We start from the raw sequence: 23481 nt of genomic DNA, 5'->3' as shown, positions 1-23481 counted from the left end.
ATCCATTGACTCTACACTACTAATCTTCAGACATTCAGCTACACGGGATCCATTGACTCCACACTCCAATGTCCAGACATTCAGCTACATGGGATCCATTGACTCCACACTACTAATCTCCAGACATTCAGCTACACGGGATCCATTGACTCCACACTCCAATGTCCAGACATTCAGCTACATGGGATCCATTGACTCCACACTACTAATTTCCAGACATTCAGCTACATGGGATCCATTGACTCCACACTACTAATCTCCAGACATTCAGCTACATGGGATCCATTGACTCAACACTCCAATCTCCAGACATTCAGCTACATGGGATCCATTGACTACTCACTACCAATCTCCAGATATTCAGCTACATGGGATCCATTGACTACTCACTACCAATCTCCAGACATTCAGCTACATGGGATACATTGACTCTTCACTACTAATCTCCAGACATTCAGCTACACAGGATCCATTGACTCCACACTCCAATCTCCAGACATTCAGCTAAATGGGATCCATTGACTCTACACTCCAATGTCCAGACATTCAGCTACATGGGATCCATTGACTACTCACTACCAATCTCCAGACATTCAGCTACATGGGATCCATTGACTACTCACTACCAATCTCCAGACATTCAGCTACATGGGATCCATTGACTCTACACTCCAATCTCCAGACATTCAGCTACATGGGATCCATTGACTCTACACTCCAATCTCCAGACATTCAGTTACATGAGATCCATTGACTACTCACTACCAGTCTCCAGACATTCAGCTACATGGGATCCATTGACTACACACTACCAATCTCCAGACATTCAGCTACAGAGGATCCATTAACTTCACACTACCAGTCTCCAGACCATTCAGCTACAGAGGATCCATTAACTTCACACTACCAATCTCCAGACATTCAGCTACATGGGATACATTGACTCTACACTCCAATGTCCAGACATTCAGCTACATGGGATACATTGACTCTACACTCCAATGTCCAGACATTCAGCTACATGGGATCCATTGACTCTACACTACCAATCTCCAGACATTCAGCTACATGGGATCCATTGACTCCACACTCCAATCTCCAGACATTCAGCTACACGGGATCCATTGACTCTACACTCCAATGTCCAGACATTCAGCTACATGGGATCCATTGACTCCACACTACTAATCTCCAGACATTCAGCTACATGAGATCCATTGACTACACACTACCAATCCCCAGACATTCAGCTACAGAGGATCCATTAACTTCACACTACCAGTCTCCAGACATTCAGCTACATGGGATCCATTGACTCTACACTCCAATCTCCAGACATTCAGCTAGATGGGATCCATTGACTCTACACTCCAATCTCCAGACATTCAGCTACATGGGATCCATTGGCTCTACACTACCAATCTCCAGATATTCAGCTACATGGGATCCATTGACTACTCACTACCAATCTCCAGACATTCAGCTACATGAGATCCATTGACTCTACACTCCAATCTCCAGACATTCAGCTACATGGGATACATTGACTCTTCACTACTAATCTCTAGACATTCAGCTACACGGGATCCATTGACTCTACACTACCAATCTCCAGACATTCAGCTACACGGGATCCATTGACTTCACACTCCAATCTCCAGACATTCAGCTAAATGGGATCCATTGACTCTACACTCCAATGTCCAGACATTCAGCTACATGGGATCCATTGACTCCACACTACCAATCTCCAGACATTCAGCTACATGGGATCCATTGACTACTCACTACCAATCTCCAGACATTCAGCTACATGGGATCCATTGACTCTACACTCCAATCTCCAGACATTCAGCTACATGGGATCCATTGACTCTACACTCCAATCTCCAGACATTCAGTTACATGAGATCCATTGACTACACACTACCAATCTCCAGACATTCAGCTACAGAGGATCCATTAACTTCACACTACCAATCTCCAGACATTCAGCTACATGGGATACATTGACTCCACACTCCAATCTCCAGACATTCAGCTACATGGGATCCATTGACTACTCACTACCAATCTCCAGACATTCAGCTACAGAGGATCCATTAACTTCACAATACCAATCTCAAGGGCCAAGATGGTGCTCAGCAGCAAGGCTTTATTGTAAGGTCTGTCCTCTCCAGTGGTGAGTCCTGCTTTTGTTTTCGATGCTATAATAGGTGGAAATTGTTCTGGAGATCACGTGGGCAACGCTATGCAGTGGCCACTATTAGGGAATGACACACCGGTAGTCCTCATAGGATTGATATAGGGTTGCATAATGGCCATTATGTGGACCCCTCTAGTGTCTATTCCCCGTCACTAACAGCTTTTTGTTACATTAATTTGATGATGGAACCAGTGGTGTGGACATTTCTCCAAAGTGTTCCAGGAGACATTTTCCGCATGTCAACCCCAGGCCGCATGTTGCTGGTGCTACTGTGAGCAGTGTGCATAGTCTATACGTGCTCCTGTATGTGCAGCGTCGCAGGACTTGTCCCCATCTAATGCATCGGGGATGTCATTGGTCAGTGATCACACAGGAGCTGCCGGCATCATCTCCGTACGTGTCCCGTGTCTGCAGCATCGGTGGACTTGTCTCCATCGACCATATTGGAGACGTCACTGGTCCGTGAATAATCATTTTTCTGTTGCTAAACGTAGTACTGCATCCTGTATCTCACCTTTCATTTAGTGGCGGTGACATTGTTCTGTGTGCAGAATATATTTTTTTCTGTGCCTAACGTGATACAGCAGGCTACATGTCAGTTTGACATTTTTGGGTGCTGCTGATATTGTTCTCCATATTGGGGTACACATGATAAAATCAAAATATTTTTTCTTATTATCGTGCTACCTGAAGCAGGCTACATTTCCTCTTTTCATTCTTTGGTGCAGGGGTACACATGAGAAAATATTAATTTGTTCTGTTACTACCGTGCTCCAAAAATGTGTCCACATCTGAGGTTGTCATTCTTTTGTGCTCAGATTCTGCTGTATCCAAGGCTCGCCCACAGTAAAAAATCTATTTTTTTCTGTTACTACCGCGCTACATAAAGCAGGCCACATTTTATCTTGTAATGATTTTGGGGCTGGTATTGTGCTCCAGCCAGGAGTCCACATTTCACAATATAAATTCTTTGTGCTAATAGCATGGTCCTTAAACCATGCCACATTTAAGCATTGGACAGGGCTTGGAGCAGTATTTCTTCCTTAAAGTTTGATCAGTAACTGGTGGATGAATGACCGGTGTAGGCCTGGTGGTCTGAGAGCTGTGCCAAATTAAGGTAACCAAATGAAGGAGAACCACCTTGGAGACCAAACATTTTCATAATCTCAATTTCTATTTATTTATTTTTACTCACTTACTGTATATAGCGCCAATAATTCCGCATCGCTATAGACATTTACAGACCTTACTGGCACCGTCACCATTGGGACTCGCAATGTAAATTTCCTATCAGTATGTCTTTGAAGTGTGGGAAGAAAAATGAGTACTTAGAGGAAACCCTTGCAAACATGGGCAGAACATACAAACTCGTTGCAGATGCTGTTCTTGGTGGGGTTGGAACACAGGACTCCAGTGCTGCAAGGCTGCTGACGTTTTTGCGTTGACGATGCAACGTTCCCGTGGTTGGAAGCCTATCACTGCGATGCAAATTGTGTGCCTCACTGCTGTCTTGGGGAAAACCACTGTCAAGATTGTCGTTCCAGGGGGGAAAGCAACAGGCAAAATGTACTTTTCTTGTTGATTGAGCAGACAGGCAATATCAAATATTTTGAATCCTAACAATACGGGCAACAATCATGTTGCAGGTAGTGCTGCAAGAAGGCGTTCATGAGTCGGTCATCACAGTGTGTTGGTGGCGGAGGTAACACTCATACTTGCTTCTTCCATCCCCTCCTGGCAACCATGGACAAAAGAGAGGGAATCATTATCCTCTTCATCTCCTAACTGTTGCGCGTCTGTAACATCCCGGGAACTGGTTGTTACAGTGATGTTGCCTTCCTTTCGGGGAGTGTGATGTCACGCTTGGAGGCAAGGGAGATTCTCTATATCAGGTAAGGCACTCACATTCAACACTTCTGAATCTAGGCCAGGAGGGGGAGCTCAGCACCCGGATTAAGGGCAGCTTCCTTAGACTTCAGGTATCCTGGTCTGGAGGAGGAGTCAGCCAGTTGGAGAGAGTTGTAGAGGAGTGAGGAGAGGAGAAGGACGTCTGGAAGAGATGGAGTGGCTGCACAGCCACGTAGGAGCTGTGACCCATGGAAAGAGTAAGAATTTGAAGGAGTTGAATAGTGGAGTAGCTTAGATGAAAGGAGCACAGAGGAGGACGAGGCTCAGCAGGGGAACAGCAGATGGACACCCTCAGAGCCAAAGCACAGAAACCAGGTACCGGGATCCTGAGGTCGTGTTGTTCTCCAGGACGCGTAACAGAATCGAAGGGCATAGGACTGTATGTCAATTGCCCGCATCAAGTTTGAGGTGAAGCAGTAACCTGGGAGCCCGGGTCATGATCGAGACCCTATAAACCGTCTCGCACTGCCTATCGTACAAACATCTGTCTTAGGACAGGAGAAAGGGGACTTTGCAACCAAGCTTCAAGTGGCAGGGACCTCGCCAACTCATGTAGCGCAAGTAGGAAAGGCTTACGGACCTCACCTGGGAGAGGCATCCCTATTGCCTCCAAGTCGGCCGGACCACAGCTACCCTGCACTTGGTACCCTGGACTGAGGACTGCTACCATCAGTAAAACAGGTAAAGACTGCAAACCTGTGTCCTCGTTCTTTGCCATACCATCCACCACACCGTCGGTGCCCTACACCTGGGAAGCCCCAGGGACCCAGCTTCACCTATGGGAAGCATCACCATCTTGCTGCATACCATCACCCCAGAGGACCCCTTTAAGCAGCGTCAGTCCCTACTGACCGAAAATCACAGGTGGCGTCACGAACATAGACATTACAAATACCCTTAAAGAACTTCCCCTTTAATTGGGTGCCCAGGGACACGGATCGGGTCGCAGCCACCGTGACATCCCCTTTAAGTACCAGACTTGGTACCGAGTATCCCACGGTCCTGGTAAGTGACTCACATCAATCACCTTTTTCTCCTTGTTCTAATCCTCGTCCTGCTCCATTTGTTCCTCCTATGGCAACCACCTGTGAGATGACAGACCGGAACTTAAAGCTATTGTTAACCCTTCAGCATCCTCCTCTGCTACCTCCTTTTTCCCTGGGACCATCACCATCTCCTCCCACAGACTACTCAAAGTATGCTCCAGCATGTAGATGACCAGAATAGTGATGCTGATGATGGCATCGTCAGCGTTAAACATCTTAGTAGCCATTTTGAAAATGTGCAGAAGGGTGCAGAGGCCCTTCATTTATGTCCACTCTGCGAGTGTGAATTGCACCATGTACATACTGCATTGGGCCAGGCTGTGCAAAATGTCATACTGCACCAGGTTTCGGCGCTGCTGCCACAGTCACTGCAACATGTGCAGAGTTTAATTCCACGTTATCGTCACTTTGCATCTCAACTGGTTAGCTGGTAGGCCAACAGATCTCTATACCAACTTAAGTGGAATGGAAAAAGAACAAAGCTAATCAACTACAGACCCATTAACGCTGCTGGCCACTGATAAAGTCGGGGCTCAAGATGCATTGCTTGTAATGGTTGCATAACTTCGTGTCTGCGAGAAGTCGCAACATAACCTGCTAGTCTTCCTCCTCCACCTCTGCTGAGCTACTCAGCTGCAAGCCTCTTGGTTTATACCAAGTGGGATCTACTTATCTCATCATCATCCTCTCTGTTCTCCCACTCCTCACCCTGAGAGTCACTCTCTTCCTCTGCCTACCATGACAGAACAGTAAAGTCCGCATGCGCCTCAAGTATCTGAGTCTCATCGAGATCACCCTCCCCCTGGGGTTAACATCTGTTGACGAGAGTTTGGATTCTGCTCAGACCCTACTTCATTCGGCTCTGGATCAAACTGAAAAAAAAAATTGGCCATCGGTGCAGATGACTTCCTCCTCTTGGCTCGGTGAATCTTTAGAGCACACTTCCTATGCCCATGGTATACAATGTGTGAAGAGATCTGCAGACTCAGCCGTCTGTGGTTCCTTAGAGTCAGTTGGGCGCTTGGAGAGTTGTGACCTGGGGGAAAACAAAGGTAATTGGGGTGCCCCCCACTGAGGACTGTACTGTGTGTGATGTTAAGGTGGAGGAATAGAAGAATCCACTTGATGCAGCTTTTGCCATCTACTGGAGCACATGTTCTTTCTGGCCCTCAACTACAAAGTGTACAATTGTACAGCTGCCACAGAAAGGGAGCGGAGTTACTGTTCAGTAACATAAGTTGTAAAAATGCTGCACAATTGCTCACTGCAGCAAAACAATCCAACTTCTCATCCCTCATATCATACCTGTCTCACAACTGTAAACAGCTATCCAGTACTATCAATTCTCTCCTCGGTCCACCAGCTCTCCCTCCCTCTCCTCTCATCTCAGCTGAATACTTTGCCTCACCACCTGTGACCTTGATCCAATAACATCCCACCTCATTCCGAATATTACCACAGTCTTCATCACAAGCACAACATACCTCTTCAACCTATCACTAACAGCTGGTGTCTTCCCTCCTGATTGAAACATACCTCGGTAATAGTCATCCTCAAAAAGCCTTCCCTTGACCCATCCTCTGTGTCTAACTATTGCCCCCTCACTTCTCCCGTATGCCTCCAAACTACTGGAACAGCACATCCATTTTTAACTGTCCTCCCAACTCGCCTCTTGCTCCCTCTTTGACCGCTTACACTCTGGATTCAGACCATTCCACTGAAAACTGCCCTGACTAAAGTCACCAACGACCTACTAACTGCCAAATGAAAGCGTCATAAGTTTGTCCTCCTTCTCCTGGATCTGGCATCAGCCTTTGACACAGTGGACCATTCCCGCTTACTACAGACTTTCAGATCTGTTGACATTATAGACTTGGCCCTTTGTTGGATCTCCTCGTACCTGACAGGACATTCAGTATCTCCCACTCGCACACCAACTCCTCATCTTGCCCCTATGTGTCAGTGAAACCCAAGGTTCAGTTGTAGGCCTGGGCACTATGCTTATTTTGCATGTGATCACTCCCTGCGTCGCCCTAAGGTGTTCCCAGCCAATACCTCTTCCAATATGGAGGTGCCTGACAAATGTTGTTAGTTTGTCTTGCGTGCTTGCTAGTTGTCAGTTTCACCCGGTCCGCCCATCTGCTTGTCTAACCTGTACCCGTCTGTTCGTCGTACGTGTCCCTGCTCTTATGTCCATTAGCTGCTCCAGATCGCACCTTACAGTGCCCATCTGTCTAACACCCGGTCCAGCCCACACTTGCCAGTGCTTTTCTGTTTCGCAGCTGCCACCCTCTGTAGGTCAGCCGTGCAGTAGCACATGGTGCTGGTTCAGTTACCCGCTAGGGCCGTGGGGTACACGGTACCGGGTCCGGTACTTAAAGGGGATGTCACAGTGACTACGACCCAGTCCGTGGCCCTGGGCACTCAATTAAAAGGGGGGAAAGGTCTTTCAAGGGAACCCCTGACGAAGCCACCCAGTGTGGTGGCGATACGCGTTGGGTTGTTGTGTAGCTCACATTGGGACTCTTATGGGGGGCTTTACAGGCTGTGGTAATATTAACCCTTAGATAGACAGGATTTATTTATATATAACTTTTTCGCCTTTGGTTCTCATGGGGCCTTGAAACTCTCCTTGCACTTCTTTATCTTATGGTGGTATATTACAGGTCACATATTATAAGTAACTGCATTGTTCGTTCACTGATCTTGTTATCTCGCCATTGTTTGTACGCATATTTATATGTGTTTTTGCAACTTGAGGCAGGCTTGTCCTGTGTGGTCCCCTATTTCCGGACTGTAGGTATACGGATTAACATGTCAATGTGTGCCTTACATTTTGTCATTTAGTCGCACACATTTTACTTACGGTACTTTGTCAAATTATCTGGGGGAGTGCCAAGATACTACAACTTATGTGTATTGGATTTCTGCCACCTTGGTTCCTTGATTACATACTGTATTTGTTTAAATACCTTTGAGTCCTATGTGGGTTACTGCCGTATTAAGGGCTGGTGTCTATAGCATGACTATGCTTTTTAAATGTTTTTAATGTTTGTGTCCTTGTTGTGATTTGTATATGTTGCCAAATAAAGCTGTGTTTATATTTAGTGTCATTTCCGTACTGTGGTGATCCCCATTATTAGGATCTAGCCTTTTTTTTCTTTTCTTGCACATGTCGATTCTACTATAGGTCCTGGTGGTATCCCTATGACCGTGGTGCCCCCTTACATTTATTCTGTGTCTTTCAAGGGAATGATAAAGTCTATTTTCATGATGGCACCTGTGGTTCTCGGCCAGTAGGGACCGACGCCGCTTAAAGGGGTCCTCTGGGGTGATGGTATGGTGGCTGGATGGTGGGCTCCCAAGGTATGTGAAGGATGATGGGCTGCCGGAAAAATAACGGGGGACACAGGGTTGCAATCTTTACCTGGTTTACTGATGGTAGCAGACCACAGTCCAGGGTGCCGGCAACAGGTACAGAAGGAGTCCAGGCAGCCCAGAAACAAGTAGGAATCCCCTTGGCTGGTCAGGTTGAGAGCCTTCCACTCTGCGCTGGTGTATTAGTGCCTTGCTATCTGTGTTGTCCTAACAAGGGCCTCGTTCTCTTCTGTCCTGGGACAGTACCTGCATGGAAGGCAGCTTGAGCCGTTTCTCTGGGGTCTCTTTATACGGTGACTCCGGGCTCTGGAATGCTGCTGTACCAGGTTTAATGTGGGCAGGTCGCTTTAAGCTCTCTACCCTCCGGTTCTGCTGTGGAACTTGCAGTTGTCCACAACCTCGGACTCCCGGTGCCTGGTTTCTGCGCTCTCGCTTTCAGAAGGCCCAATCGCAGCCTTCCTTAAGCTTCTGATCACTCTTCTCTGCTCCCTCACTCTCTGCTCATCTGCACTTGACTGACTCCTCCTCCAGACCAGGATTTAAATTGAGGGAAGCTCCCCTAAAACTGGGTTTAGAGCTCCCCCTTCTGGCCTGGATTCAGAATGTGTTGTGTGTACAGTTTAACTGCCAAAGGGATCCCACTTGTCTCCAAGCATGGCACTACCCTCCTGAGAGGAAGGCAGCACCACTGTGGTACCCGAACTCCTGGGGTGCCATACCACTTCCTTGACCCTCTTTGGTTTGCAGTTTTCACCTGGTACCACTTATCCGAGGTTGGATTTGCTATGCCCCCTGCCAGTGCTCTCCTGTTCCTCAGGTGGTCTAGTGTTATGACCTGGTGGTCAGGACAATAATGGACCTGGTGGTTAAGAGCACACGGAATGACCTGATAGTTACTGATAATATAGGACGAGCTCTGAGACGTGGGAACTCTGCTGACCGCAATCCCTAAACCTATCACACACACTAGAAATAGCCGTGGAGCGCTCCTGACGCTCCCTAGGCGCCTTGTCACAGCCTAAGGAACTAGCTAGCCCTAAAGATAGAAAAATAAAGCCTACCTTGCCTCAGAGAAATTCCCCAAAGGAAAAGGCAGCCCCCCACATATAATGACTGTGAGTAAAGATGAAAATTACAAACACAGAGATGAAATAGATTTAGCAAAGTGAGGCCCGACTTACTGAACAGACAGAGGATAGGAAAGGTAGCTTTGCGGTCAGCACAAAAAACTACAAAAAGACCACGCAGAGGGCGCAAAAAGACCCTCCGCACCAACTCACGGTGCGGAGGCGCTCCCTCTGCGTCCCAGAGCTTCCAGCAAGCAAGACAACAATCAAAATAGCAAGCTGGACAGAAAAATCGCAAACCAGAGAAAAACAAGCAGGAACTTAGCTTCTGCTGGGAAGACAGGTCACAAGAACGATCCAGGAGTGAACTAGACCAATACTGGAACATTGACAGGTGGCATGGAGCAATGATCTAGGTGGAGTTAAATAGAGCAGCCAGCTAACGAATTAACCTCGTCACCTGTGGAAGGAACCTCAGAAGCCGCAGCCCCACTCACCACCACCAGAGGAAGCCCATGGACAGAACCAGCCGAAGTACCATTCGTGACCACATGAGGGAGCTTGACAACAGAATTCACAATAGTACCCCCCCTTGAGGAGGGGTCACCGAACCCTCACCAGAGCCCCCAGGCCGACCACGACGAGCCAAATGAAAGGCACTAACCAGATCGGCAGCATGAACATCGGAGGCAAAGACCCAGGAATTATCTTCCTGACCATAACCCTTCCATTTGACCAGGTACTGGAGTTTCTGTCTCGAAATACGAGAATCCAAAATCTTCTCCACCACATACTCCAACTCCCCCTCAACCAACACCGGAGCAGGAGGATCAACGGATGGAACCACAGGCGCCACGTATCTCCGCAACAATGACCTATGGAATACATTATGGATGGCAAAAGAAGCTGGAAGGGTCAAACGAAACGACACAGGATTGAGAACCTCAGAAATCTTATACGGGTCAAACGAAACGACACAGGATTGAGAACCTCAGAAATCTTATACGGACCAATGAAACAAGGCTTAAACTTAGGAGAGGAAACCTTCATAGGAACATAACGAGACGACAACCAAACCAAATCCCCAACACGAAGTCGGGGACCCACACAGCGCCGGCGGTTAGCGAAACGTTGAGCCTTCTCCTGGGACAATGTCAAATTGTCCACCACATGAGTCCAAATCTGTTGCAACCTATCCACCACAGTATCTACACCAGGACAGTCCGAAGACTCAACCTGCCCTGAAGAGAAATGAGGATGGAAACCAGAATTGCAGAAAAACGGCGAAACCAAAGTAGCCGAGCTGGCCCGATTATTAAGGGCGAACTCAGCCAAAGGCAAAAAGGACACCCAATCATCCTGATCAGCAGAAACAAAGCATCTCAGATATGTTTCCAAAGTCTGATTAGTTCGTTCGGTTTGGCCATTTGTCTGAGGATGGAAAGCCGAGGAAAAAGACAAATCAATGCCCATCCTAGCACAAAAGGCTCGCCAAAACCTCGAAACAAACTGGGAACCTCTGTCCGAAACGATGTTCTCCGGAATGCCATGTAAACGAACCACATGCTGAAAAAACAATGGCACCAAATCAGAGGAGGAAGGCAATTTAGACAAGGGTACCAAATGGACCATCTTAGAGAAGCGATCACAAACCACCCAAATGACCGACATCTTTTGAGAGACAGGGAGATCCGAAATAAAATCCATAGAAATATGCGTCCAGGGCCTCTTCGGGACCGGCAAGGGCAAAAGCAACCCACTGGCACGAGAACAGCAGGGCTTAGCCCGAGCACCAGTCCCATAGGACTGCACAAAAGAACGCACATCCCGCGACAAAGACGGCCACCAAAAGGATCTAGCCACCAAATCTCTGGTACCAAAGATTCCCGGATGACCAGCCAACACCGAACAATGAACCTCAGAGATAACTCTACTAGTCCATTTATCAGGGACAAACAGTTTCTCTGCTGGGCAACGGTCAGGTCTATCAGCCTGAAATTTTTGCAGCACCCGCCGCAAATCAGGGGAGATGGCAGACAAAATTACCCCCTCTTTGAGAATACCCGCCGGCTCAGGAACACCCGGAGAGTCGGGCACAAAACTCCTTGACAGGGCATCAGCCTTCACATTCTTAGAGCCTGGAAGGTACGAAACCACAAAATCAAAACGGGAGAAAAATAGCAACCAACGAGCCTGTCTAGGATTCAACCGTTTGGCAGACTCGAGATAAGTCAAATTCTTGTGATCCGTCAAGACCACCACGCGATGCTTGGCTCCTTCAAGCCAATGATGCCACTCCTCGAATGCCCACTTCATGGCCAACAACTCTCGATTGCCAACATCATAATTGCGCTCAGCAGGCGAAAACTTTCTAGAAAAGAAGGCACACGGTTTCATCACCGAGCCATCAGAACTTCTTTGCGACAAAACAGCCCCTGCTCCAATCTCAGAAGCATCAACCTCGACCTGAAACGGAAGTGAAACATCTGGCTGGCACAACACAGGGGCAGAAGAAAAACGACGCTTCAACTCCTGAAAAGCTTCCACAGCCGCAGAAGACCAATTGACCACATCAGCACCATTCTTGGTCAAATCAGTCAACGGTTTAGCAACACTAGAAAAATTACTGATGAAGCGACGATAAAAATTAGCAAAGCCCAGGAACTTTTGCAGACTCTTCACAGATGTCGGCTGAGTCCAATTATAAATGGCCTGGACTTTAACAGGGTCCATCTCGATAGTAGAAGGGGAAAAAAATGAAACCCAAAAATGAAACCTTCTGAACTCCAAAAAGACACTTTGACCCCTTCACAAACAAAGAATTCGCACAAAAGACCTGGAACACCATTCTGACCTGCTTCACGTGAGACTCCCAATCATCCGAGAAGACCAAAATATAATCCAAATATACAATCAGGAATTTATCCAGGTACTCTCGGAAGATGTCATGCATAAAGGACTGAAATACTGATGGAGCATTGGAAAGCCCGAATGGCATAACGAGGTACTCAAAATGGCCCTCGGGCGTATTAAATGCTGTTTTCCATTCATCGCCCTGTTTAATACGCACAAGATTATACGCACCACGAAGATCTATCTTGGTGAACCAACTAGCCCCCTTAATCCGAGCAAATAAATCAGACAGCAGCGGCAAAGGGTACTGAAAGTTGACTGTGATCTTATTAAGAAGGCGGTAATCAATACAAGGTCTCAAAGAACCATCCTTCTTGGCCACAAAAAAGAACCCTGCTCCCAATGGTGACGACGACGGGCGAATATGACCCTTCTCCAAGGATTCCTTTACATAACTCCGCATAGCGGCGTGCTCTGGCACAGATAAATTGAACAGTCGGCCCTTAGGAAACTTACTACCAGGAATCAAATTGATAGCACAATCGCAATCCCTATGAGGAGGTAGGGCACTGGCTTTGGGCTCATCAAATACATCTCGGTAATCCGACAAAAACTCCGGGACTTCAGAAGGGGTGGATGACGAAATAGACAAAAATGGAACATCACCATGTACTTCCTGACAACCCCAGCTGGACACAGACATAGATTTCCAATCCAATACTGGATTATGGACCTGTAGCCATGGCAACCCCAAAACGACCACATCATGCAGATTATGCAACACCAAAAAGCGAATATCCTCCTGATGTGCAGGAGCCATGCACATGGTCAATTGGGTCCAGTACTGAGGCTTATTCTTGGCCAAAGGCGTAGCATCAATTCCTCTCAATGGAATAGGATACTGCAAGGGCTCCAAGAAAAAACCACAGCGCCTAGCATACTCCAAGTCCATCAAATTCAGGGCAGCGCCTGAATCCACAAAAGCCATAACAGAATAGGATGACAAAGAGCAAATCAGAGTAACGGACAAAAGAAATTTCGACTGTACCATACCAATGGTGGCAGACCTAGCGAAACGCTTAGTGCGCTTAGGACAATCGGAGATAGCATGAGTGGAATCACCACAGTAAAAACATAGCCCATTCCGACGTCTGTGTTCTTGCCGTTCAGCTCTGGTCAAAGTCCTAACACATTGCATAGGCTCTGGTCTATGCTCAGATAATACCGCCAAATGGTGCACAGCTTTACGCTCACGTAAGCGTCGATCGATCTGAATGGCCAAAGACATAGACTCATTCAGACCAGCAGGCATGGGAAATCCCACCATGACATCCTTAAGGGCTTCAGAGAGACCCTTTCTGAAAATTGCTGCCAGGGCACATTCATTCCACTGAGTGAGTACAGACCACTTCCTAAACTTCTGACAATATATCTCCGCTTCATCCTGACCCTGACACAGAGCCAGCAAGATATTCTCTGCCTGATCCACTGAATTAGGTTCATCATATAGCAATCCGAGCGCCAGAAAAAACGCATCAACATCACGCAATGCCAGATCTCCTGGCACAAGGGAAAATGCCCAGTCTTGAGAGTCACCACGCAACAAAAAAATAATGATTTTCACTTGTTGAACAGGGTCACCTGAGGAGCGAGGTTTCAAAGCAAGAAACAATTTACAATTATTTTTGAAATTCAGAAACTTAGATCTATCCCCAAAAAAAAAATCAGGAATTGGAATCCTAGGCTTTAACATTGGATTCTGAACCACAAAATCTTGAATGTTTTGTACCCTTGCAGTGAGATTATCCATACAAGAGGACAGACCTTGAATGTCCATATCTACACCTGTATCCTGAACCACCCAGAGGTAAAGGGGAACAGAGAGACAAAACACACTGCAAAGAAAAAAAATGGTCTCAGAACTTCTCTTATCCCTCTATTGAGATGCATTAGTACTTTGGGCCACCTGTACTGTTATGACCTGGTGGTCAGGACAATAATGGACCTGGTGGTTAAGAGCACATGGAATGACCTGATAGTTACTGATAAAATAGGACAAGCTCTGAGACGTGGGAACTCTGCTGACCGCAATCCCTAAACCTATCACACACACTAGAAATAGCCGTGGAGCGCTCCTGACGCTCCCTAGGTGCCTCGTCACAGCCTAAGGAACTAGCTAGCCCTAAAGATAGAAAAATAAAGCCTACCTTGCCTCAGAGAAATTCCCCAAAGGAAAAGGCAGCCCCCACATATAATGACTGTGAGTAAAGATGAAAATTACAAACACAGAGATGAAATAGATTTAGCAAAGTGAGGCCCGACTTACTGAACAGACAGAGGATAGGAAAGGTAGCTTTGCGGTCAGCACAAAAAACTACAAAAAGACCACGCAGAGGGCGCAAAAAGACCCTCCGCACCGACTCACGGTGCGGAGGCGCTCCTTCTGCATCCCAGAGCTTCCAGCAAGCAAGACAACAATCAAAATAGCAAGCTGGACAGAAAAATCGCAAACCAGAGAAAAACAAGCAGGAACTTAGCTTCCGTTGGGAAGACAGGTCACAAGAACGATCCAGGAGTGAACTAGACCAATACTGGAACATTGACAGGTGGCATGGAGCAATGATCTAGGTGGAGTTAAATAGAGCAGCCAGCTAACGAATTAACCTCATCACCTGTGGAAGGAACCTCAGAAGCCGCAGCCCCACTCGCCACCACCAGAGGAAGCCCATGGACAGAACCAGCCGAAGTACTATTCATGACCACAGGAAGGAGCTTGACAACAGAATTCGCAACAGTCTAGCCCGCACCTACCAGTGTTCATCTGTGTGACACCCGATCCAGCCTGCACCTGCTAGTGCTTTTCTGTTCCTCAACCGGTCCCATCTGCACCTGTGGTTAGTGTCCCTACAATGCCTGCCTGCATTCTTCATACCTCATTTGGGCCGTACCAGCCTCCACGCTCTAGTGGGTCAGCTGTCACCCTCTGTAGGTCAACCCTGGAATAGCAGCTGGTGCCACCTCCTTGTCTCCTTGGTCACGGTTTTCGCCTGCTGCCGCTTATGCAAGTTCACATTTGGTAGGTCACCTAGTTATGCCCCTCCAGCCTTTCCGAGGGCTATGGCACAGTGGTTCCACCACCTTGCCTGTTACAGTCTCCATCTGTTGGATTGGCTGTACTGGAAGAATTGTCAGTCCCCGTTAGTTCTACTCTATTGAAATTGATACCACTCTGTTGGTGTCTGCCAATAATTTTTGGAAATGTGAACACTCCTGGTTGGGTCTCATTCATGTGTTTTTCCTGTAGCAGTAGGCCTCTTAGACCGTCAGGCCTCTACTTCCTTGGAGCCAACTACCGGTGTTACTATACTATTCTTACATTTTTCTGAAACTGATATTTGTGCCCCCTGAGTATGGCTCAGCATGAAAGCAGGTGGAGGTGTTGCATGTGGTATCAGGGCTCCAAGCACAGGAGGTCTACACTGATCCCTCACCCAGCACAGGAGGTCTACACCGATCCCTCTCCCAGCACAGGAGGTCTACACTGATCCCTCACCCAGCACAGGAGGCCTATACCGATCCCTCTCCCAGCACAGGAGGTCTACACTGATCCTTCACCCAGCACAGGAGGTCTACACTGATCCCTCACCCAGCACAGGAGGCCTACACCGATCCCTCTCCCAGCACAGGAGGTCTACACCGATCCCTCACCCACCTCGTCTTAATGTGACGTTCAATTGAAAGCTGTAGATGCTATCCCAGACCCTGATACCTCATGCTTGGCTGATGGCTGCAGTGCCATACTACACTTTATCCTGTGGGTGAATTGAGGCCACTTTCCTGATGTCTGTCCCTCATTTGATGTGTTTTGGCAGCTTTTGGGCCTTTTTGAAGGTGTTGTGTATGCATTTCTTTTTTGCCTCCTATTGACTTCAATGGCACTAGGTTATGTTCGGTGAATATTCCTCGAACCATCTGGTGAATATTGCAAATTCGGCGATTGTAATCCGAACATTGAATTATTCGCTCATCTCGAAAGACACTGGAGTGAAGAAAGGCATGACTCTCCCGATAACACGTGGAGCTAAATGCAGCCACATCACAAATCTGGCCTTTTGTGCAAAACTGTTATCTGCAGGAAGAGGACCAGAGGTCAGTCCTCAGACCATGTCTACTAGCATGCCATTGAGAGGCGGCTCCCAGGAGATATGACCAGCTCAGATATTACACCCATCATAGACTTCATTACAGTTTAGTAATTAGACAAGGAGACAATATCATACAGTGAAAACAAAGGCCCAAGTGGGGTCAAAGTGGAAGACGTGTCCCCTCTCCAAAATGGGAAGTCGTCAATCTCCCGGCTGATCTGAAATCCGCTTTCTCTAACTCTAAGTCATGAAAAAACAAAAAGAAACATGAACCCGAACTGTAGACACCATCTTTGCCCCCGCACGTGACAGGAGAACGTGTCCGAGGAGACGACAGACTGCGCCTGGTTATCAGGAAGGTCACGAAACATCAGGAAGCTGAATAGACAAGAATGTCAATGTCAGTGACAAATGTCTGGTCACCACCCAACGTCAGGAGGGAGCTGCAAATACAGTATCCCGGAGGGGGGCCGTGCACCGCGCCCCTCACTGACACCAATATACAAAAAGATAAAAGATGATGAATAGAAGACCCCAAAAGGTCAGAAATCACAAAAACACAATTATAGCAGCAAAAAGAATGAATCAATCACTTATAATATGTCTACTCCTATTAGTATAAATCCACATTTCTAAAAAAAAGTGTAATAATAAGATTCCTACACACGGGGGCAGTATTATAGTTATATTCCTGTATCTAGGGGCAGTATTATAGTAGCTATATTCTTGTACATAGGAGCAGTATTATAGTAGTTATATTCTTGTACATAGGAGCAGTATTATAGTAGTTATATTCTTGTATATAGGGGCAGTATTATAGTAGTTATATTCTTGTACATAGGAGCAGTATTATAGTAGTTATATTCTTGTACATAGGGGCAGTATTATAGTAGTTATATTCTTGTACATAGGAGCAGTATTATAGTAGCTATATTCTTGTATATAGGGGCAGTATTATAGTAGTTATATTCTTGTACATAGGAGCAGTATTATAGTAGTTATATTCTTGTACATAGGAGCAGTATTATAGTTGTTATATTCTTGTATATAGGGGCAGTATTATAGTGGTTATATTCTTGTACATAGGAGCAGTATTATAGTAGTTATATTCTTGTACATAGGAGCAGTATTATAGTAGTTATATTCTTGTATATAGGGGCAGTATTATAGTAGTTATATTCTTGTACATAGGGGCAGTATTATAGTAGTTATATTCTTGTACATAAGGGCAGTATTATAGTAGTTATATTCTTGTACATAGGGGGCAGTATTATAGTAGTTATATTCCTGTACATAGAGGCAGTATTATAGTAGTTATATTCTTGTACATAGGAGCAGTATTATAGTAGTTATATTCTTGTACATAGGAGCAGTATTATAGTAGTTATATTCTTGTACATAGGAGCAGTATTATAGTAGTTATATTCTTGTATATAGGAGCAGTATTATAGTAGTTATATTCTTGTGCATAGGAGCAGTATTATAGTAGTTATATTCTTGTACATAGGAGCAGTATTATAGTAGTTATATTCTTGTACATAGGGGGCAGTACTATAGTAGTTATATTCTTGTACATAGGGGGCAGTACTATAGTAGTTATATTCTTGTACATAGGGGCGGTATTATAGTAGTTATATTCTTGTACATAGGAGCAGTATTATAGTAGTTATATTCTTGTACATAGGAGCAGTATTATAGTAGTTATATTCTTGTACATAGGAGCAGTATTATAGTAGTTATATTCTTGTACATAGGAGCAGTATTATAGTAGTTATATTCTTGTACATAGGAGCAGTATTATAGTAGTTATATTCTTGTACATAGGAGCAGTATTATAGTAGTTATATTCTTGTACATAGGGGCAGTATTATAGTAGTTATATTCTTGTACATAGGAGCAGTATTATAGTAGTTATATTCTTGTACATAGGGGCAGTATTATAGTAGTTATATTCTTGTACATAGGGAGCAGTATTATAGTAGTTATATTCTTGTACATAGGAGCAGTATTATAGTAGTTATATTCTTGTACATAGGAGCAGTATTATAGTAGTTATATTCTTGTACATATGAGCAGTATTATAGTAGTTATATTCTTGTACATAGGAGCAGTATTATAGTAGTTATATTCTTGTACATAGGAGCAGTATTATAGTAGTTATATTCTTGTACATAGGAGCAGTATTATAGTAGTTATATTCCTGTACATAGGGGCACTATTATAGTAGTTATATTCTTGTACATAGGAGCAGTATTATAGTAGTTATATTCTTGTACATAGGGGCAGTATTTTAGTAGTTATATTCTTGTACATAGGGTCAGTATTATAGTAGTTATATTCTTGTACATAGGAGCAGTATTATAGTAGTTATATTCCTGTACATAGGAGCAGTATTATAGTAGGTATATTCTTGTACATAGCAGCAGTATTATAGTAGTTATATTCTTGTACATAGGAGCAGTATTATAGTAGTTATATTCCTGTACATAGGGGCACTATTATAGTAGTTATATTCTTGTACATAGGGTCAGTATTATAGAAGATATATTCTTGTACATAGAGGGCAGTATTATAGTAGTTATATTCTTGTACAAAGAGCAGTATTATAGTAGTTATATTCTTGTACATAGAGGGCAATATTATAGTAGTTATATTCTTGTACATAGGAGCAGTATTATAGTAGTTATATTCTTGTACATAGGAGCAGTATTATAGTAGTTATATTCTTGTACATAGAGGGCAGTATTATAGTAGTTATATTCTTGTACATAGGAGCAGTATTATAGTAGTTATATTCCTGTACATAGGGGCACTATTATAGTAGTTATATTCTTGTACATAGGAGCAGTATTGTAGTAGTTATATTCTTGTGCATAGGAGCAGTATTATAGTAGTTATAGTCTTGTACATAGAGAGCAGTATTATAGTAGTTTTATTCTTGTGCATAGGAGCAGTATTATAGTAGTTATAGTCTTGTACATAGGGAGCAGTATTACTAACCTTATATTGATATTGTATTAAAAAACACCCAGAATAAAGTACTTTAATTGAAATAATGACAAAAACTCGTTTAATGAATCTAAATTAGACCATACTTACATCATCACCCAGTCCACAGAAGCCAATGTCTCCTGTAAAAGAATTAAAATAAGCCACAATATTCCTTATCTGTCCCCTGAGGACATAATTTATTTGTCCCACTACGGATCCAGCTCTGTTGCATCTAGATAGCAGCCTGCATTGTTGCATGATGCGACTATAAAGGATGCCATCCAGCACAGACAGAGCAGCATGTGCTAGCGCTGCTCAGTGTCTCTCGTTGCGCTTATATGGCCCGATTGACGTCAGCGCCGTGGGAAATGTAACAGCATTTGCGCTGATGTCAGTTCATTGTACTGAGTTCATTGGCTGTGAACTACCAGGCCCTTTCTGACAGCACCGTGGTGACAGAAGTTCACAGCGAAACGCTGAGCAAGCATGCACAAGCATGTACATCCCCGGGTCTCTGCTAGGTGGTAGGCTGTATAGTCACATCATGCAACAATGCAGCTTGTCATCTAGATGTAGCAGAGCTAGATGTGTCACGGGACAAATGGATTATTGTCTTCTCGGCACACAGGTAAGCCATATTGTTGTTTATTATTTTAATACTGTTACAGGAGACATATGGACTGGGCAAGGATGTAAGTATGGTTTAATTTAGATTCATTAAAGAAGCCTGTGTCGCTCTTTCAATTAAAGGACCTTATTCTAGGTGTGGGTGTTTTTTTTATGCAATCACTGTCATGACTCTGTTGTTGGGTGACCCGGGACCAGGAGCTCCTTCCCTGACCTTAACACTAGGGGGCGCCCTAGCTCGCCCTATTCCTCGGATTACTTCTGTAGGTGAATAGGTCGGGGCCACGTATCTTTCCTTATCTCCTGAATCTGCCCTCCGTCTGTACCCTTCCCCCACCCAAGGAAGAGGGGAGTCGTATTGCACCTTAGTACACCAACCAGACAAACAAGGTAACACAAACAGGGAAAATGGAAAATACCAGCATACGCATACAAATATTAACTCACATATAACAGAGGAATAAACTGTGGAGTGGAGGATGGGGAAAAACGAAGGAAAGGAAATTATCACACTTACAAACCATGCAGCAGTCACTGATAAACCTACCATATGCCTTCTCATAACCACTAACTCCTATCCTACCAGCCATGTAGCATGAGCTCCGATGACATGTGTCAGTCAGACTCCCCAACATGGCCAATTAACCCCTGTATTGCCAAAAGAAATTTACACCATTTAAAAAAGGTGAAATTCTTCTTTTCAGCACTGGAGTAGAAGCAATCAGACGCTGCGGTCTTCTGGCTCCTCTCTGTCGCGGTAACCCCACAACAGTACCCCTGTTCTACGAGGGACCTCAAGAACCTCAGAACCGGGTTTATGAGAGTGTGCAACGTGAAAAGACCAGATCAGTCTGGCCGCATGTATGTCAGATTCTGGCACCCACATCCTCTCTTGAGTACCGTATCCCTTTCAATGTACCAGATATTGATACTACCGATAAACTTAGCGAGAATCCATGTTTTTGGTATCTGAAAGTCTAAGATTCAATCCACAATGACTGGAGATGGTGGTAGCAGTGATGGTACAGAGAACGCAACGTATTTTTGAGGAGAGATCGATGAAACACCTTACGAATCCTAAAAGTGGATGGCAAAGCAAGGCGGAATGTTACGGGGTTGACGATGGCCACGATCTTATAAGGACTGATAAACCTGAGACCCAGTTTCCAAGATGGATTCTTCAGCTTAATGTTCTTAGAGGACAACCACACCAAGTCACCAACACACAGGTCCGGACCCATCAAACGTCTCCGATCAACCACACTCTTTATTGAGGAAGATGGCGTCCAAATATATCAGTAACAACCTGCCACATGGACGTAATAGATTACGAAAATCGTTCTTCTTCAGGTAATCGATAAGAATGATTCTTATTAAATGAGCTGAAATGAGGATGAATCCCCAACACCCCAAAGAAAGGGGACTTACCAGTAGACTTATGACAACAATTATTTAATGCAAATTCAGCTAGCAGTAAGTAACCCAATCCTCCTGCTTCTTATACACAAAACACCTAAGATAAGTGTCAAGATTCTGGTTAATTTTTTCAGTCTACCCATTAGACTGCGGGCGAAATGCAGAAGAGAATGACAGATGGGTCCTCAAACGAGTGCAAAATGCCATCCAAAAATTGGAAATAAACTGCACCCCCAGAAACAATATTAGTAGGGATCCCATGTAATTTTACAATTTCCCCGATGAAAATTTGCACCAAGGTCATGGCGTTAGGTAAAGCTTGAAATGCAATAAAGTCTGAAAACTTACTGAATCTATCCACCACCACCAAAAATACAGTATTCCCCACTGACAAGAGTAGATCTGTGATAAAATCGACTGATAGGTGGTCCAAGGTCTACTGGGAATCTCCAATGGTTGGAGAACCCCTGACGGACCAATATGAGAGGTCTTAGAACGAGCACAGACACTGCAGACTGCTACATTATTATTATTATTATTTATTGTTATAGCGCCATTTATTCCATGGCGCTTTACATGTGAGGAGGGGTATACATAATAAAAACAAGTACAATAATCTTAAACAATACAAGTCATAACTGGTACAGGAGGAGTGAGGACCCTGCCCGCGAAGGCTCACAATCTACAAGGGATGGGTGAGAATACAGGAGGAGAGAGGACCCTGCCCGCGAAGGCTCACAATCTACAAGGGATGGGTGGGGATACAGGAGAAGAGAGGACCCTGCCCGTGAGGGCTCACAATCTACAAGGGATGGTGAAGGTGAAGATAGAGCTGGTCGTGCAGCGGTTTGGTCGATCGGTGGTTACTGCAGGTTGTAGGCTTGTCGGAAGAGGTGGGTCTTCAGGTTCTTTTTGAAGGTTTCGATGGTAGGCAAGAGTCTGATGTGTTGTGGTAGAGGGTTCCAGAGTAGGGGTGATACGCGAGAGAAATCTTGTATACGATTGTGGGAAGAGGAGATAAGAGGGGAGTAGAGAAGGAGATCTTGTGAGGATCGGAGGTTGCGTGCAGGAAAGTCCCGGGAGACGAGGTCACAGATATATGGAGGAGACAGGTTGTAGATGGCTTTGTACGTCATGGTTAGGGTTTTGTAGTGGAGTCTCTGGACAATGGGGAGCCAGTGAAGGGATTGACAGAGGGGAGAGGCCGGGGAATAGCGGGGGGACAGGTGGATTAGTCGGGCAGCAGAGTTTAGAATAGATTGGAGGGGTGCGAGAGTGTTAGAGGGGAGGCCACAGAGCAGGAGGTTACAGTAGTCAAGGCGAGAGATGATGAGGGCATGGACTAGTTTTTTGCAGATTCTTGGTTGAGGAATGTACGGATTTGTGAAATATTTTTGAGTTGAAGTCGGCAGGAAGTGGAAAGGCCTTGGATATGTGGTTTATAGGAGAGATCAGCGTCAAGGATTACCCCGAGGCAGCGAGCTTGTGGGACTGGGGAGAGTGGGCAGCCATGCACTGTAATGGATAGGTTCGTTGGGGGGGTCGCGTGAGATGGGGGAAAGATGATGAATTCTGTTTTGTCCATGTTAAGTTTCAGAAACCTAGCGGAAAAGAAGGATGAAATAGTGGACAGACATTGAGGGATTCTGGTTAGTAGGGAGGTGATTTCTGGTCCAGAGATGTAGATCTGTCATCAGCATAGAGATGATACTGAAAGCCATGAGATTCTATGAGCTGTCCCAGGCCAAAGGTGTAAATGGAGAAGAGCAGTAGCCCTAGGACTGAACCTTGCAGGACTCCGACAGATAGTGGGCGAGGTGAGGAGGTGATGTGTGAGTGGGAGA

This window comes from Ranitomeya imitator, chromosome 6, assembly GCF_032444005.1.
Source record: "Ranitomeya imitator isolate aRanImi1 chromosome 6, aRanImi1.pri, whole genome shotgun sequence".
Lineage (NCBI taxonomy): Eukaryota > Metazoa > Chordata > Amphibia > Anura > Dendrobatidae > Ranitomeya > Ranitomeya imitator.
Note: the sequence above shows the minus strand (reverse complement) of the source record.